General features: G+C 41.5%; 1 protein-coding gene across 2 annotated transcripts in view; it reads left to right on the top strand.

The window, feature by feature from the left end:
- Positions 1-12,052: 12,052 nt before the first annotated feature.
- The window catches only part of NCOA7 (nuclear receptor coactivator 7), a 123,013-nt gene continuing 118,292 nt past the window's right edge, over positions 12,053-16,773 (top strand). For both annotated transcript variants that reach the window (XM_025209004.1, XM_006027722.3), the window contains exons 1-2: positions 12,053-12,126; positions 15,791-15,938. The gene's annotated coding sequence lies outside the window, so the exon portion shown is untranslated. The remainder of the gene's footprint in view (positions 12,127-15,790; positions 15,939-16,773) is intronic.

Below are 16,773 nucleotides of genomic sequence, written 5' to 3' on the forward strand. Positions count from 1 at the left end.
GGGGTGGAAAGGCCCCCCCCCCCCCTTCCCCCCCCCCCCCCCCCACTGCGGGATGACCTGGCCCAGCCCAGCCCCCATCAAGACCCGAGCCAGGAAGCCCACCTTCCTGGCTCAGGGCTCCTGTTCCACCCCCCTCCACCAGAGTACCTGGTGCAGTGAAAAGTCGTGCAGGGAACCCACGTTGCTGCTTCTGGCTGCAGCTGGGGAAAGGACCCCCTTACTGGGTGCCCTTCCTCCTCCCCCAGCTTCCTGGCGTGGGTCTTCCTGGGGCCTGGGCTGGGCCTCCTGCAGCAGGGGCTCCTTTCCCCAAGCTGTGGCAGCAGTGCAAGCTTCCTGCACAGACTTCCATGACACTGGGAACTCTAGTGGGGGGAAAGGGTGGAAGAGGAGTGCCCGTGCACCACAGGCCTGGCCTTGCCCCTGCCCCGACCAAGACTCAAGCTGAGAAGCTAGGATGGGCCCTTTTTTCATCCCTTGCCCCCCCACCAGAGTTCCCAGTACTGCAAAAAGTGGCACAGAGATCCCGTGCTGCTACTGTTGGCTGCAGCTGGGGGAAGGGAGCCCCCACCACAAGGACTCCTCCACAGGTTGATGGCTCGGGTCTGGTGGGGACAGGCCAGCTCTGCATGGCAGACGGGCTCCCTTTCCTCTCTCCCAACCGCTGCTCAGCCCCGCAGCTGGCAGGGAGTGGGACAGGAGGGGGAAGTCCTCCTGGGAAGCTTGCAGGAGTGCCCCCTGCCTGCTGGCCTTGGCCATTGCAGGGAGGCACCAAGTTCCCCCACACCAAACAGCTCAACCTAACTTGTAGCTCTCTAAGTAAAGTGTGATAAAATGTTTTCCTGTAGGAGCTTTTTGAATGTCTGTACTTGGCCCTTGTTGACGCACACATTCATGCAATTTCCAGCTTTGGTAAACTGGAATAAAGTAGGAAAGACTGAGTTTTATCTGTTTATCAGAGTGTCCACTGTAATGCCATAATTATTAATGAAAACATAATGTTACAGTATTATTATTATATAAAAAGGTGTTTTAAGTTTTGAATTGGGGGAAATGCTCTGCATATAAGGGGAGGAATGAAGTCACTGAGATTTGATACTACAATCAGCTTCTGACCAGGTACAATGGAACGTTGAAGAGGAAAAAAGGAAGAATGATAGGATAATAAAAAGCATTAGCAGCAAGGGATTTAGGAAAAGAGGCAGGAGAATTAAATGTGGTTACCTTAAATCCTGGCCATTGTACCTCAGTCAGTTTTTCAAAGAGGAAAGAAATAGTTTGTAGTTTTGCTTTTCTAAGATAAGTGTCAGAGCACACACTGTGTAAATGGTACAATTCACTCTGATCTTTGTAATGCACCTAACACTGAGTTTTTGAGCACCTGTTTGGTTGCATGTAACATGCACAAAAAAACCCTTAATTCAACATGCTCTAATGCAACAGTACTTTTCCAGATTAGCAAGTCCAGAAATAGAAAATTGAACTTTTTGTAGCAATAGTAGTTCTTCCACATTACACACGTATAGTATTTTTAAACTCTTTATTTTGTTGCTTAATATATGGTGCATGAAATGCAGCAGTTACTGTTGCTATAGAAATGTTGAATTTTGCTTCTCTTAACTATGTGGTCAAATACGTGTTGCATTACTTTAGATTTATTTTCTTTAAATCTCCTTCCTTTAAAAAACAAAACAAAAACAAAAAACAAACCTGAGAGAGGAAATGCCGTACTCCATTGTTTTAGAAATTGCACAGTTAAGCATTTTTTGTAACTCCATAGTTGGTAAAATATAATTATTTTTGGAAATTTATCTTGAAAGTAGCACATAATTTTTTAATGAAACAATTGAACAGCTTCACGAGTATTGCATAAAAATATTAAATGCTGGAAAAAAGCCCTGGTTCAATAAAAATAATTGATACTCTTAAAAAAAACAAAAACCAAACAAAAAAAACCAACAGCAAAAAATGCCTACACCAGTTCTTCAGTTAAACTATAAGGCACATTTCTGGCCTGCCTTCAGCTCAACATAGAACTCACTGCTGGATTTGAGACTTCCTGTATCACACCTGAGTTTCATTTTATAGATCTCTGAGGTTGTACTATTCCATAAGACCAGTGGACACAACCTAATGGACAGTATTATGGGATTTTTTTACTATGCTTTTGCAGTTAGGAGTTCATCCTGCACTTATTAAAAAGTCAATAGTAGGGTTTCTGTTAAGTTCAGCTGAGTTGAATCAGTCACTTAGAACTTGACTGTATAAAATGCTAAACACCCTCAATGGCCATTAGAATCGATATTTAAATAGCCTGTAGTGTTTTTAAAACAAAAAGAAAACTTTCAAGTAAACATATTGACTGATCTCAATCTGTAAGCAGGTATGCATGTGTTTAACTTTTCACAGTTCACTAGTTGCACTGAACACATTGGGACTGTTTATCTGGAAATAGTTAACTTCATAACAAAGTGTTTGTAGGCCCAGGACTGAAATAATTGTAAATGGAAAGTACTATTACATTTATTTAGTGAGTGTAAACACTGAACCATTTCAAGAGTGTTGGCCATATTTAGTTATTAAAGAGTTTTACCTTGAAAGAGCCCTTTATATTTTCCTCCTTTCCTTTCAGTACTTTATTTCTGCTCAAAAATATTTTTAATTGACTTTAGATAAAAGTTAATATGGGGGGGGGGATACTTTCTGAAACATAATATGTTCATTAGTCTCTGTTTTCTTTCTGTCTTACACACACAATGTCAGGGTTCGAATTACATTTTGACTCTGGGGAGGGGTCTGCGGTGGTGGCAGCCGGAAGCTGAAAGGAGCCATTGGTGCCTGAGGTGTGGGGCGGGCCAGGAGGCTCTAGTCTCTTATGGGGGGGTCAGCTCCCCTGGGCTCCCTCATAATTCAAACCCTGTATAGCATACAACGTTTCTAATTCACTAAAGCAAATTAGAAAGGCTACCCTCTTTATGTAGGTAGACCATTGAGATGATGTAACTTAAGTAGCAAGGAAGGAAACAACCACTTCTTTTAGGCTCTATGCTTGGCTGGGTCAACTACAACCCAGTGTGAAGAGGGCATAGAAAAATCCTCTGCATGACGACTGCCTGTGGCAGATGGGCCAAATGAAGGTTCTGCGTATTGATGGTGCGCTATTCCTGCATTGCCCCTTTGTGCTAGTTTAGGTGGGACCTGCTCTGGTGGATATCCAGCTATGGGACGTGTGACTTCATGGATGTAGTGGCCTGTAATATCCTGTATACATGACCATTACAGTTACCATTGCAGCCTATGCCCTGGAACTGTGGTCTTGGGCAAGGGAAACTGGCTTCGCAATCCCATGCCCTGGTGCTTGAGTTGGTAGAATCTGACCTGTTTTGCTTTCATAAAAAGCAATTAATCAGCCTGTATGTGGGAATGAAATTAATTTGTCTTTCTGTCCTTCCTGCTGTTTTGTTTTTGGTGCACAATGTTAATAATCTATGTAATATGAGTCTTTTAAAAATGTAGTAAACAACAACAAAAAAACCAATCCCTGTACAGAAGATTGGGGGTTTCTTCATTGTCTCCATTCATGTCTTTGATAAAATTCAAATATTATTTTTTCAGACTCTTTGAGCAGATCTTATAGGTATTATCTTAAATAAAAGGCATGCTGTTTTGAACTGCCAAGCAAGCGCCTAATTATAATGGAGTTGTGTGTGTGTGTGTGTGTGTGTGAGAGTGTGAGATCATGGTGTGGTTTCTCTTCCCTTACCTGATCTTTTATCCCCATGGCTAGGTCTTACCTGTCCTTTCTGGATAAAATATTAAATCTTTGACTGACTTTTGTTATATAATGACAACCACCTGGAGTTGTAGATAAATGCTTTTAGATGCACTGCAAGCTATTTTATTTAATGCGCATGCTCGTGTGTGTATACATCTGTGCACTCCAGACAAGGAAAACTATGATGAATCTGCATTGCAAGTATAATGGGGTATGTTGCATGTTGGCATTGAAAACAATGGAACTATGTTGCTTTACTCCAGTTTTTGGTTGGAGACCTGGCCTCATAAATGCAAGGGAGGCTACTACGGGTATTATTAGAATCAAGCTAATGCTAATTATTAGAATCAAGTACTGTAGTAGGTTTTATTCAAATTGTGTTCTGGAAAAAGCATTTGTGCAGTCAGTAGGTAATCTACTGCCCTTGGCTGAGAGGGGGTCTGTTGCTTTGTCACAGATCTGCAGTGTGATCAAGAAACAAGTCTTTTGACCTTCCTGGGTTTGTTACCTATCCATAAAATGGAAGTAATTCTGTTATGCAGGAATACTACAAGGGTTATTTCATTGGAGGACAAACTCTAGTGTTTTTCAAAATTTTATAGCTAGCTAGATATCCAGTCCTGCAATCTCTTGTGTGTGTATGTCTTTATACTACGAGTAGCTCTTTTGGCTTGGAGAACTATAGAATTTATCTGTTTACAAAAAATGGTAATTTTTGTGGGGGGCAACATTGAACCTTCCTGGCTAACATATTTGGCAGAAAAGACTGAAGTTTTCTGTTAATAGTTTGTAAAGCATTCAGGATTTAATACTTCACTGTTATGCTTTGTGTTGATGTGTACCCATGCAAGATGTTTGAAAGTGTTACCCAGATCAGTGTTGGTGTGTGAAACCCATTTTGTACTGATGCAAATGAAAACACAGCATGCAAGGAAAGGACAATGTTATGTCCTTTTAAACCTCTGTGGGGAGGATCTGTATTAAAGCTAGCCCAAATCTTATGACTTCTAGTAATTACCAGGACATCTGATAGAGTAAGATGGTGCTTTTACTTTCAGCATTACACAGTTCTCCATGGAGTAGTCATGTTACTATTTTCTAGGCCAGGGGTTTTCAACCTTTTTTAAAGAGTGTATCCCTTCTTGTGGGTACCCCTTCTGAAGTGTGTGCCTTTTTGGGATGGGGGTTGCTGATGGCCGGCCAGACATAAAGCCAGTGGCGCAGGGAAGCGGTGCGTGGCGGCATGGAGTGGTGAATGGTGGGGTGGGGCAGGGAAGTGGTGTGCAGCATGGCACAGTGGTGAATGGCGGCAGCAGGGGGTGGGGTATGTGTATCCCCAGTTGATAGCCCTGGTTCTAGGCTTTTTGTTGTCTTTTCTTTTTTTTCTTCTGTCTAACACCCCATGATCATAGGAAAGAGAGAAGCTGGAAAGGAACTCAGTAGGACTTCCAGTCCATTCCCCTACTCGAAGGCAGCTTCATTTGTATCTAAGCCATTACTCACTGATCACTGTCTAACCTGCTTTTAAAAAGCTCCAAGTGATGGAGATTCAGCAACTTCTCTAGGTAATCTGTTTCACTGTTTAATTATACTTACAGCTGGTAAGCTTTCCTGATATCCATCCTAAATCTCCCTTGTTCTGATTTAAGCCCACTGCTACTTGTCTTGCCCCAGCAGACTTGTAGAACAGTTTGTTTTTTTTTAATAACCTTCCTCTTTGCAGTAAGCGTTTTACATATTTGAAGGCTGTTTTCCTGCGTCCCCACTTTTCTAGACTAAACAAGCTCAGGTTCAGTTTTCCCTCAAAGGTCATATTTTCTAGAGTTCTGACTTGTTTGAATCTCTTCAGTTCAACCTTATCTTTCCTGACTGTACACAATGCTCCAGTTCCAGCTTTACCAGCACCACGTAGAGTGCAAGGATGACATTGATCTTGCGTATCACATTCCTTAAGCATCTTATTGGTGGTGGGTTTTCTGTGATGGAAAGTTTTTGACTCTGATTCAGTTTGTGTGAAGCATTGCGTCCACCAGATTCTTTTCTGCAAATCTAGTTATTTACCTCCCATTTTATACTCAGGCCACTGATTACCCCCAAGTGTAGTACTACTACATTTTTCTCTTGTCCAGTTTCACCCTATTTCAGACAATTTCAGATAATATCCTATATGGGTAATATAGTGATGTACAGTTGTCAAGTAAAAAAGGGCACAGATGACTAAATACATGCTTTTAACCTTGATAAATACCATTCACGTGATATTTCCATGCCAAATTCTTGGTATTCTTATTTTCTTTTTCATCTTCATGGGGGATTCCCTCCTCCCACTTGAGTCTATATCAGTTCTGCTGTGGAATTCTTTGGAAGTATGACCAGACATATTTATTGGAAATTCTGTGTTTATATTGCTGTCTCTGTCATATTTTTCACTCACTTCCATATTTCCAGAACTTCATAGTCACAATGCTGTATTTCAGTAGGAGTTACAGTGATTCTATAATATAGAGATGCCATACAAATTCATCATCTCTATTTGGACAGAGAAATACAAATCTGTTTTTTCCTATGACATCCTATGGCTTCTTTTATCCTGAATAGAATGCCTGCGTGTGTGTGTATGTATATGTGTGTGTATGTGTATGTGTATATATATTTTTTTTTGTTTGTTTGTTTTTTTTTGCCCATCTATTAGTTCATTTTTTAGGTAGTTCCTCTGTATTTTAGTTGTATTAGATTTTTTTCAAAAGTGCCTCCTCATTGCAAGAAACATTATAGGCATCCTACTTCAACCTTTAATGACACAAGCACATTGAAGTTAATGGAACTACTTGAACAAGTTAGGATTATTCACCTAAGCAAGGATGTATAATCAGACTCAACCTTGCCTGTGGAGAAGCTTTCCTGGCATGGTCTGAAAGCAGTTCTGTAAGGTGCTTGATGGACCATGATGTTTTTACAGAGACAAAGAGGTTATTCATATGTGTGTTTTGGCTGTTGCTTTAAAATTCGTATTGTAACTAGTATTTTAATTATAAAGCTGAGGGTAAAAATTTCCTGGTTTCCTTAAGGTAATCTTTTAATATAAATTCCCAATGTCATATACAGAGTACTGAAGCAAATACAAGTGTAGCTGAGGCTAATTGAACTGGTCTGTGCTGGTGCTTTCTTATAAGCATCCAATCTCATTTGTAGTTAAGGCATTCTGTCTGATGAAAGAACTAAATAAGCTGTGGTTTATTCTAATCTTTGCTGGCTATGCATTTCTATTAGACTTTCATTCTAAGACCCTGCAGTGGCTGAACCCTTGTTTTTTTGGTGACTAATGCAAATAGACTAAACTAATTGATTCTAACAGTAATTCAATGTGAAAGTAGTTTGTCCAGTCAGTGATAAACTAATTAATGAAATTCAGCATAGCTTGCCTTTTTGCAAGGACAGTTCTAAAATGCTTCCACTTTTAGCGTTTATAGAAGGGGAATAGCGTATTACAGTGACTTTCTCGAAATGTTTGGTTATATTTATACCTCAGCCCATCAAGTCACAGCATCTAACCCTATTTTCATCTCTGTGACTGGATAACAAATTAGAAATCTCACTTTCCAGAGTTCTTTCCTTTACAGTATATCTGAGTATCAAATGTATTTCTTGCATTGCATTGGGGAAATCTTTGTATTGTATAAAGCTGCATTACTCCTAGTTGGTTTTAAGTTGGCAGAGAGGTTTTCCCTGATTGAGCCATTTATTTGCAGGATTGGGGCCTTCTGTAACAAGGAGGAATAAAAGTACTGATTCTTTATGTGAAGGGGTGTGTGTGTGTGTGTGTGTGTGTGTGTGTGTGTGTGTGTGTGTGTGTGTGTGTGTGTAAAAACAAAAAAAAACCAAGAAAAAAATCACTTCCTTCTTCCACCCTGATGCAGGTTTCAACATTGCTCCCAAACTGTGTTTCATCCCATTTGCTACATGTTTGCTGGCTGTCATGTTGGCATTATCCTTGCTGCTTGTTTTTGTCCCCCTTCATGGCTCAGAATTGAAATGCTAACAGCTGAAACTCAGAACTTTTTTTGACATTTCAAGTACAGTTATTTCCAAGGAAACAAAGCTGCCTACACATTTAAAAATGGAACTTTATGATACTCTTAAGTACTTTTTCGTTGTTACGTAATGCCTGTGGTAGTGAGGAAACCAGTTTCTGTGGATCAGTGCTTCCATTGTTTATCTATAACCTCTAGGACAAATTTAAAGGGCAGAAACAAGGAAAATACAGTTGTGGAGGAGATCTGGGGGTCAGGTGACCTGCAAAATACTGGACAATGTCTGGACAGCTAGAATACAGTGATTGCTTACTAGTAGTCTTCTCCTGTTACCTGATCTATTCTTTGCCCTGGTGCTAGGACAGACATTACAAGTAAACTGGTATATGTGATCAGAAACCAGTTCATATCTGTAACACAACAGAAGTTCAGTGCACTTAAGCCACTTTCAAAATGGCCGAAATTGGTGTAAAACAAACCTGGGTGGATGTAGCTAACTGAATTAGTTTAAATTGGTTTATGGAACATCTGTCCCAGATCCCCTTCAGGTAACTTGCAGTCCCCCAGCATCCCAGGATGTTTTGCACCCATGCCGCAAACCCCTTTTTGCAAGGAGGGTAGGCTAACCTTGGCCCATGCTGTCTGATCCAGCAGATCAGGGAGGTCTGCTCTAGCACCCCCCAGCTTCTGGCCTGAGCCACTGCAGGCATGTAGCTGCACTTCTGGAATCAAATGTGAATGTTCACTTGCTTATCAGTTCAATGTATACATCTTAGACTAACCTGTAAAGATTGAATCAGTTCAGCCTCAGGCTTTTTGACTGTCTGTACTTAGCCTGGGTGATTGTTTTCCTCCACCTGCTGGGTGCTATTCACTCCAAACCTGTTGAAAATATAGGATCAGGCCTACTATTTCTCTTCTGTGTTGCAGGGCAGAGAGGGGATGGATGGCTTGATGGTTATAGGGTTCATCTGGGACTCGGTAAAACCCTAAATCTGCTCTTTGCTCTGTCATAAGTCCCCGCATAATCTAGGCAAATCATTAGCACTGTTAGGCACCCAAGTCCAAGAATAATTCCCCAACCCAGAATTGAACCTCTGAGGCACTTGAAAATACACGGGGATCTAAATCTTCATCAGTAAAGGTATTTGTGTGCATGTATCCAGCAGGGCCGCCATCTGGGCAGGACTAACCAGCTCAGTGCCTGGCTTCTGCCTAGGCTCATCTGAGACCTACAAACCAGTCAATCTTCTGATGGAGTCACACTAGAGGGGTGCAGCATTGGAAGTTGTGTTTACAGTCCACCTAGCACACATTGATAGATGGCACTGAGCTTCATACAAACCACAGCAGCTTTGGCCACTTTTATTCAAAAATACGGTCGGAGGAGGAAGATTAATGAGTGGGGCTTGTGGAGGTGGTTATGCTGCTGCTCACTTTAATAGAGAGGCTTGCCTTTAAAGAACTCACCCACCAAGGAAGTGAGCGAACTGGATTCAAGTCCCTTCTGAGCCTGAGGGCTTTGAGACGCACATGTCCTGCCTCCCAGGCTACTGGCCAGACTGGTTTGGGGATACATGTGATGAAGCATGGCCAGGCAAGTAATATAAGATCCATAGAGTCGGAGGCAGACGTTTCCCAGCTAGCTTCAGGAGAAAGGTCCAAGCTGTGAATCTCTTCTTGACAAAGGTGCTTTTCAGCCACCCCGTACAAGGTGTGTCAGTCTTGGAGAGGGGTGGGATTTGAGACTCCTTTCTTGGTTTTATATTGGCTAACCTAGGTTTTCACTTACAAAATAAGGCTCACAAAAGTAAATTCCATTGTGATTCTCCTTATGCGGTATAGGGAACGTAGTCCCCTAGTCCAGGGTTCCAGCTAGCACATGGTAGAAAACAGAACATGCCCAGGATTCCCAACAGGACCAGACACAGGCATAGGCAAACCGGGCGGCCAGACAAAAAGGGGGCCCAAAAATGGTAATTTAAAAATTATTATTATCATTATCTCTGACGTAGGGGGGCCTGATACTAAAAGTTCACCCAGGGCCACCAGCAGTCTAGGTACAGTGCTGCTCCCCAAAGGGCAGTAGCATAAAGCAATAGAACTGGGGAACCAGCCCTGGGCACTGACCCCAGGGGAGAGGATGCAAAAAGAGTAGCAGCTGAGCTGTTGGATTTGCTGCTACTGCCAGCGTTGTAGCTAACGATGCTGTCCCATGCACTCAGGCATGTTGAAGTTCATGCTGCTATGTTTTTACTACTATTGTTACAGGTGTTATCTTGATTTGAGCTAGCATGGGTATATAACTACATGATATCCTAATTTTGCTGCATAGTTCTTTTTTTCAGTTCCCCAGCTACAAAATGGGGAATAGCACTTCCATATATTGTAGAGCTGTTGTCAAGATGAATGTGTTAAATGCCATGATTCAGGGATATATTTGGTAGCCACATTGGTCTGAGACAAAAAGACATGCAAAACTCTAGAACTCTTGGTTCAGAGATTATACTTTCTTTTAGACCAACTATGAAATCACAAAAAAAAAAAAAACTTTTTCTGCAGGCTTTCAGGCACATGGGCACATGTGCCCTTCCTCAGGCTCAGGGAAAATTAAAGATGGTAAGAAGTCCTCATATGTAGAAAATAATCTTCACTTTTGCAGAGAGGAAGCTGAAGGTGGAAGTCTGTTCCTCTAGGTCCATAGTCAGGTTGAATAGACTTCCACCTTCAGCTTCCTCTGTGCAAACATGACATTTATTTTCTACCTATGGGAACTTTTTACCATCTTTAATTTTCCCTGAACCTGAGGGAAGGGTGTGCGCCCGAAAGCTTGCAGAAAAAGATACATTTTTTTTTTTTGTTATTTCTTAGTTGGTCTTATAAAAGGTATCATCTCTGAACCAAGAGTTCTGGAGTTTTGCATCTCAAATGCTATGATACTTTCAGATGCTGCCATAGATAAGTAGCAAGAATAGTACTTGGTTTTGGATGGCTTAAATTCTGTTCTTTTTTTCTCTCTTCTATATGGCATATCCATCGCAAGCAATTTTGGGTGCAAGGTGTTCACTGTAAACTGCCAAATTCCCTGAACGTCATATAAAAATAACCATATCTGTTTTCATACTCTTCTCTGTGCTAGTACTACTGAATATACCATTAGTGATCTGCACAGCTGTTGAAACCAGCACTGGCTGATGGATAACTGCTGATACAGAGCCAGGAAAAAGAAGTTATTTATTCTGAAACTGTTGTGCACCAAGCAGATTGACGCATTCCTTTATGTCTTTTCGTTTAAAGAAAACATTACTATTTATAGGACAAGTTTAAAAAAAAAAAAAAAAAAAAGTTGACATTTATTGCTTAAAATCAATTGGTTCATTTTGACAGACGGAGAAGTGAAGAATCTGCTAGAAATTGTCAGTGGAAAGGGATTGTAAGCTTTTTTTGTGTATTCAGGAAAAATAGTGCATAAACAATAAAACTCATCGCTAGATGACCCAAATTTTACACTATGGTTTTAAATATTTCATCTCTGGCTACAACTTGTTTTGGCAGTGTTTGATGCAGCAATTTTGTAACAGATTTAAGGCGGAGAACAATGGATTTTAGCAATAATTCATCTTCTGAATCAAGTACGTGTCCTTCAGCCAGATCCTCCCTCTTTAAAATTATCTAATAAAGAAATACAGCATTGTTATGGTCCTAAAATATAAACTTTCCCTTGTCTATTACAGACTGCAGCTTAGCAGGGAATACTTCTAAAATGCTATTAAAGACAATGCCAGCTGTCTTGTGGTTTATATCTGAGCAGGGGTCATGCTGGTGGTATCTGGGAAAATGTGCATCTTTTTTCCCTTCTGTACAAAAATGTTATTTTAGGGATTCTGTCATTTGTTAAATTCAACTCTTACTTCCAGCAGAGAGAAGTTACTACAAGCACTAGATTTATTGTTTTAATATCCAACCTAATAAACATTTAATGTAATATATTTTATGATAATATTGAAGAGATACTATCAGGTTAGAGTGGAAAATGTGAATTTTATTTATCTGAAAAACGTTATACAAAAATTTTAATGTTTTTCAAATGTTAGTGAAAACTTTGCTTTGTTTAGAAATAAATATCCCTTTGCTCCACCCTGTGTTTATAACCTAAACATTGCAGCAGTGGCCTACTTCTGAAAACCACTTCTTGAAATTTTCCTTTCTCTAATATTACTTTCCATACCAATTACTATAGGCTGCTGTGTCACCATTCATATGGGGAGATCTACACTATGAAAACGTTTGAAAACTTGTGGGTTTGTTTTCTGTATTTGAGATGTAAGTATGGGCCAAAAATGGCAAAATTAAATTGGTATTTAAAAAAATTGGCACTACTTACAATTGCATTCTATAGAAACACTGAGGAAGATATTATCTGAATACAGTTTTTAACCTCGAAGCATGCATTTTCTGGAACCACTTTTCGTTTTGGAAAGCAAGCTTAAAGAGTTTTTAAACTAAACAAAGGGAAGAAAGGAACGTAATATATTAAGTCTGCACGTGGAAACTTTTGTTCAGCTTGGGGAGTTCGTAGCAACTATTTGAAATGAGATCATCATTTTCCTCTCAGTACAAAACCCAAAAAAGAACAGATGCTTTTTGTCTCTTAAAAACACCTTAAATTCAATGCCCTGACTTTGCTTCCATTTTCTAAGTAACGCTCCTATTTGGGGTAGTCCGTTTATCCTGAATCAAATATTGCATTTCTATTGTATTTAGTCTTGATTTTTTTTTTTTTAAAGCTGAATGAAGGCATGAATTCAGTTGCATCTGATTGTGGTTTCTAGAACTCAAGTGGGAAGAGAACTGTAGCTTCTGACCTTGCGTTTTCATAGGGAGCTTTGCCATGTTAGGTGGTCTGTGGTTCGTTCTTGCCACGAGTACAGTATCACTTGTTAGGGAAGCGGAGGTTCTTTCTTCACTTGAACTCTAAAAAAAAATCAGCTGCCTCTGGCATTTGTTGGTCCACAAACTCTGTAGTCTAATTTCAGTTTTGACTGTAATTACAATGTGAACAAAGCAAGCAGTCGTTCTTTCCCTCAATGTTAAAAATCTAAATATTTAGCACTTGATATTTCAAGTGTTGACAGCTCCAAAAATTGGTGGGATGATGGGGAAGGTAGTTCTTGGTCCTTGGGATGGGGAAAGCGAGAAAGGTGAGGAGTGGGATGGTACACTAAACATCTTGTATAGCTATCAACCTAGTTTGTTAGCATGCTTTCACAATTTACAAAGCCCTGCAGCTTCAAAGCACTGTAGTTCAAAGGTGTTTGAACGTTGGGGTTGCCCAGGGTTCCATTTAAATGGTAAGTCCATCCAGTTCAATTTAGGACTTGCAAAGAGTACTGTTAACAGGATAAGATAAGAAGTGTCAGAGCCTCCTGGGGTGGACAGATTTTATTTGAGAAGATTTTAAACTGTGAAGATATCTACTATGTTACAGTGATTTGGTAAGAATAAAGGGACTGTTTTCAAACAGTAGCTTCTAAGTGCTTTGGTTTGAGATTTTCATAGACATGTGGGCTGGAAGGGACCCCAGAGGATCATCAAGTCCAGCCCCCTGCCCCATGGGTAGGAAGTCAGCAGGTATCATAGGATCCCAGCAAGATAAGCACCCAAATGTGTCTTGAAGGTGTTCAAAGTGGGTGCTTGAACCGCCTCCAGTGGCAGTCTATTCCAAACCTTGGGGGCTCAGACAGTAAAGAAGTTCTTCCTTATGTTCAGCCTGAAACAGTCATGGAGGGGTTTGTGACCATTTGACCTTGTCATCCCTTGGGGCGCTCTGGTGAACAGACGTTCCCCCAGATCCTGATGAGCACCCCTGATAAACTTATAGGTGGCCACCAGATCACCCCTGAGCTTGCGCTTTTCCAGGCTGAAGAGTCCCAGGGCTCTCAGTCTGTCATCACAAGGTCCATTTTTCTGACCTCTGATCGTGCGCATGGCTCTCCTCTGCAGTCTCTCAAGCTTCTCCATATCCTTTTTGAATTGTGGAGCCCAAAATTGGACGCAGTACTCCAGCTGCGGCCTCACCAAGGCCGAGTACAATGGGAGAATGACGTCTTGGGATTTGCTTGAGAAGCATCTATAGATGCAAGCCAGCGTTTTGCTCGCTTTACTAGCCGCAACATCACATTGAAGGCTTATGTTCATCTTGTGGTCAATCATGACCCCCAAGTCCCTTTCATCTGTAGTGCTAACCAGCATAGCACTGCTGAGCCTATAAGCATGCTGCAGTTTTTTTCCTCCCAAGGTGGAGAACCTTGCATTTCTTGGTGTTGATCACCATCGGGTTCTCATCTGCCCATTTCATGAGCCTGTCAAGATCTGCCTGGATCACCCTCCTGTCCTCGGGTGTGGATGTTTTACCCCAGAGTTTGGTGTTGTCGGCAAACTTGGCCAGTCCGCTTCTGACTCCAATGTCCACATCATTGATGAAGATGTTAAACAGTATAGGCCCTAGGACAGAGCCTTGAGGAACCCCAGTGATGACCACGCACCAAGACGATTGGCTTCCATCAACCACCACCCTCTGGGTCCTGCCGTGGAGCCAATTCCCCAGCCAGCAGATCGTGGTGAGGTCAAGGCCGCAGTTGGCCAGTTTTGCCAAGAGGTGATCATGGGATACCAGATTGAAGGCTTTTTTAAAGTCAAGATATGACATCAATCTCTTCCCCCTTGTCCAGGTGATAGGTCACCTGGTCGTAAAAGGAAATGAGATTGATCAAGCAAGACCTACCCACAACAAACCCATGCTGGCTATCCCTCAGGGTGTTGCCATCGGCCAGTCCATTAAGAATGGCTTTCTTGATGCTGTTTTCCAAGACCTTCCCCAGGGTAGAAGTCAGGCTGATGGGCCTGTAGTTTGTTGGATCTATTTTCCTCCCTTTCTTCAAGTTAGGCATGACATTGGCCTTCTTCCAATATTTGGGCACTTCACCAGAGCGTCAGGAATTCTCGAAGATCTGTGCCGGGGGCTGAGCTATGATGCTTGCCAGCTCCTTGAGTACCCTTGGGTGTAAACCGTCAGGGCCAGCTGACTTGAAGGTATCCAGCCTATCAAGGTGTTCCTTCACGAGGTCAGCTTGGATGGAGGGTAAGGAATCTCTCTCACCCAGGCCTCCCTGACCCATAGTGGGCAAGGGTGTCTCATGGGACTGGTGGAAAAACTGACACAAAGTACCCATTTAGCAAGTTTGCTTTTTCATGGGCATCAGTTGTCCCATCTGGTTTAGCAGGGGTCAAATGTTGCCCTTGCTTTTCCTTTGGCTCCCCACATATCTAAAAAAGGACTTTTTATTGTCCTTGATACTTGTAGCCAGTTGGAGTTCTGTCTCAGCCTTGGCTTTCCTGGTTTGCTCCCTGCAGGTCCGGACCAGTGCAGAGTATTCCTCCTTGGAGGTGGATCCTGTCCTCCATCCTTTGTAGGTCTGTCTTTTTAGATGCAGGAGGACCGCCAGTTCCCTGAAGAGCCAAGGGGGCTGCTGTGCCCTCTTGCTGCCTTCATTATGTAAGGAGCATTAAATTGTACTATATACTGTGATCAAGTATAATTTTAGCTATAACTAAATAGCCACCCAGTATCTTCCTCTATGGAATTTCAGTCAGGGTGGCCTCTCTTGACTGCTGGTAGGAAAATCACTGGCTGGCTCCTACTTCATAAGGGAGCTGGTAGATTCTCTGTCCAATCAAGCCTGGATCCTTTTCTGGCAATTAAACTATCTTTGGCTAAAGCTTGAATTCAGTATAGGTGCAATAGAGTGAAAGTTTTTTGGCAGATGTTATAGACTGTCAGACTAGATAATCTAATCTATGTGCTGAAAGATTACTCCTGAAAGTAAATTGTGGTGTGAGGGGCAGAGGTAAGGAGAACAGGTTAATTGTACCTTTTCATTGAATTCTTTTTCTTTTACATGATTGTCTTTGCTGTCCTGTATCTCAGTGGACTGGGGATTCTCAACTAGGGTCAGGAGATCCTTTGAAGGCAGGTGTGAGGAGATAAACCAGGTGATAAGGAGATAAGGACAGGCTCAGATTCCATCACTGCTTGGCTGTTCCTCATCCGGACTGTCCACTCCCTCTGCAAGGTGGTAAGCACTCTAAATAAATTGCTTTTTGAAATGCGGTGCTGCTCCATTTAACACCCCATTTTAAAAGTTATGGAGGGTAGATTGTGTCTAATGATGGGTGGCATGACTCTAAAAAAGTAAAGAACTTGTACAGTAGATTATTTAGAATTCAGTACTGCATCTGAGTTTTCAATGTGTCAGTGCTGAAGAGTAAATGAATCATAAAAAGAGGGAGTTAGTACTACATTTCAGAAGGACTTTCAAGAATTCCAGCCAGGGGTGGGGGAAAAAGGAGTTCATTTGAGATGCCTTTCATGGGATTTTTAAAAGCACTTGACTTCAGTGTTTCAGTCACTTCAGTGGACATATAGAAGGATCAGTTTGGAGCTCTTTTAAAACTTCTACCCTCTGGTTAACAAGTGGTTTACGTTGTGTAAATAAACTGTGATTACACTACTATGGATGTATATCCCTCTATTAGTCTGCATTAGTGCTACATTAAAAATCAGTTGTTTTCTTGAACTACTCTAGTTACAATTTTCATACCTCATAGTTATGAAAATCACCAGTTCTTGTTCCAGCAATTCATCTGTGAAGTAGTAAGCCATCTTTAGTTCTGTTTTTCCATACAGACTTATTGGGGCATGTACGGGGCAAAAAATAGCTTTTTTGCCATTTCATATAGAATTATGAATGGATTCCTCCTATAATTTTCTGATTATGCACTTTTTCTCAGCATTTTTCTCTCAGGGCACATTAACGATTCATAGATGCTAGGGTCGAAAGGGACCTCAATAGATTATCGAGTCCAACCCCCTGCATAGGCAGGAAAGAGTGCTGGGTTCAGATGACCCCA

Source organism: Alligator sinensis, unplaced genomic scaffold, assembly GCF_000455745.1.
Source record: "Alligator sinensis unplaced genomic scaffold, ASM45574v1 scaffold257_1, whole genome shotgun sequence".
NCBI lineage: Eukaryota > Metazoa > Chordata > Crocodylia > Alligatoridae > Alligator > Alligator sinensis.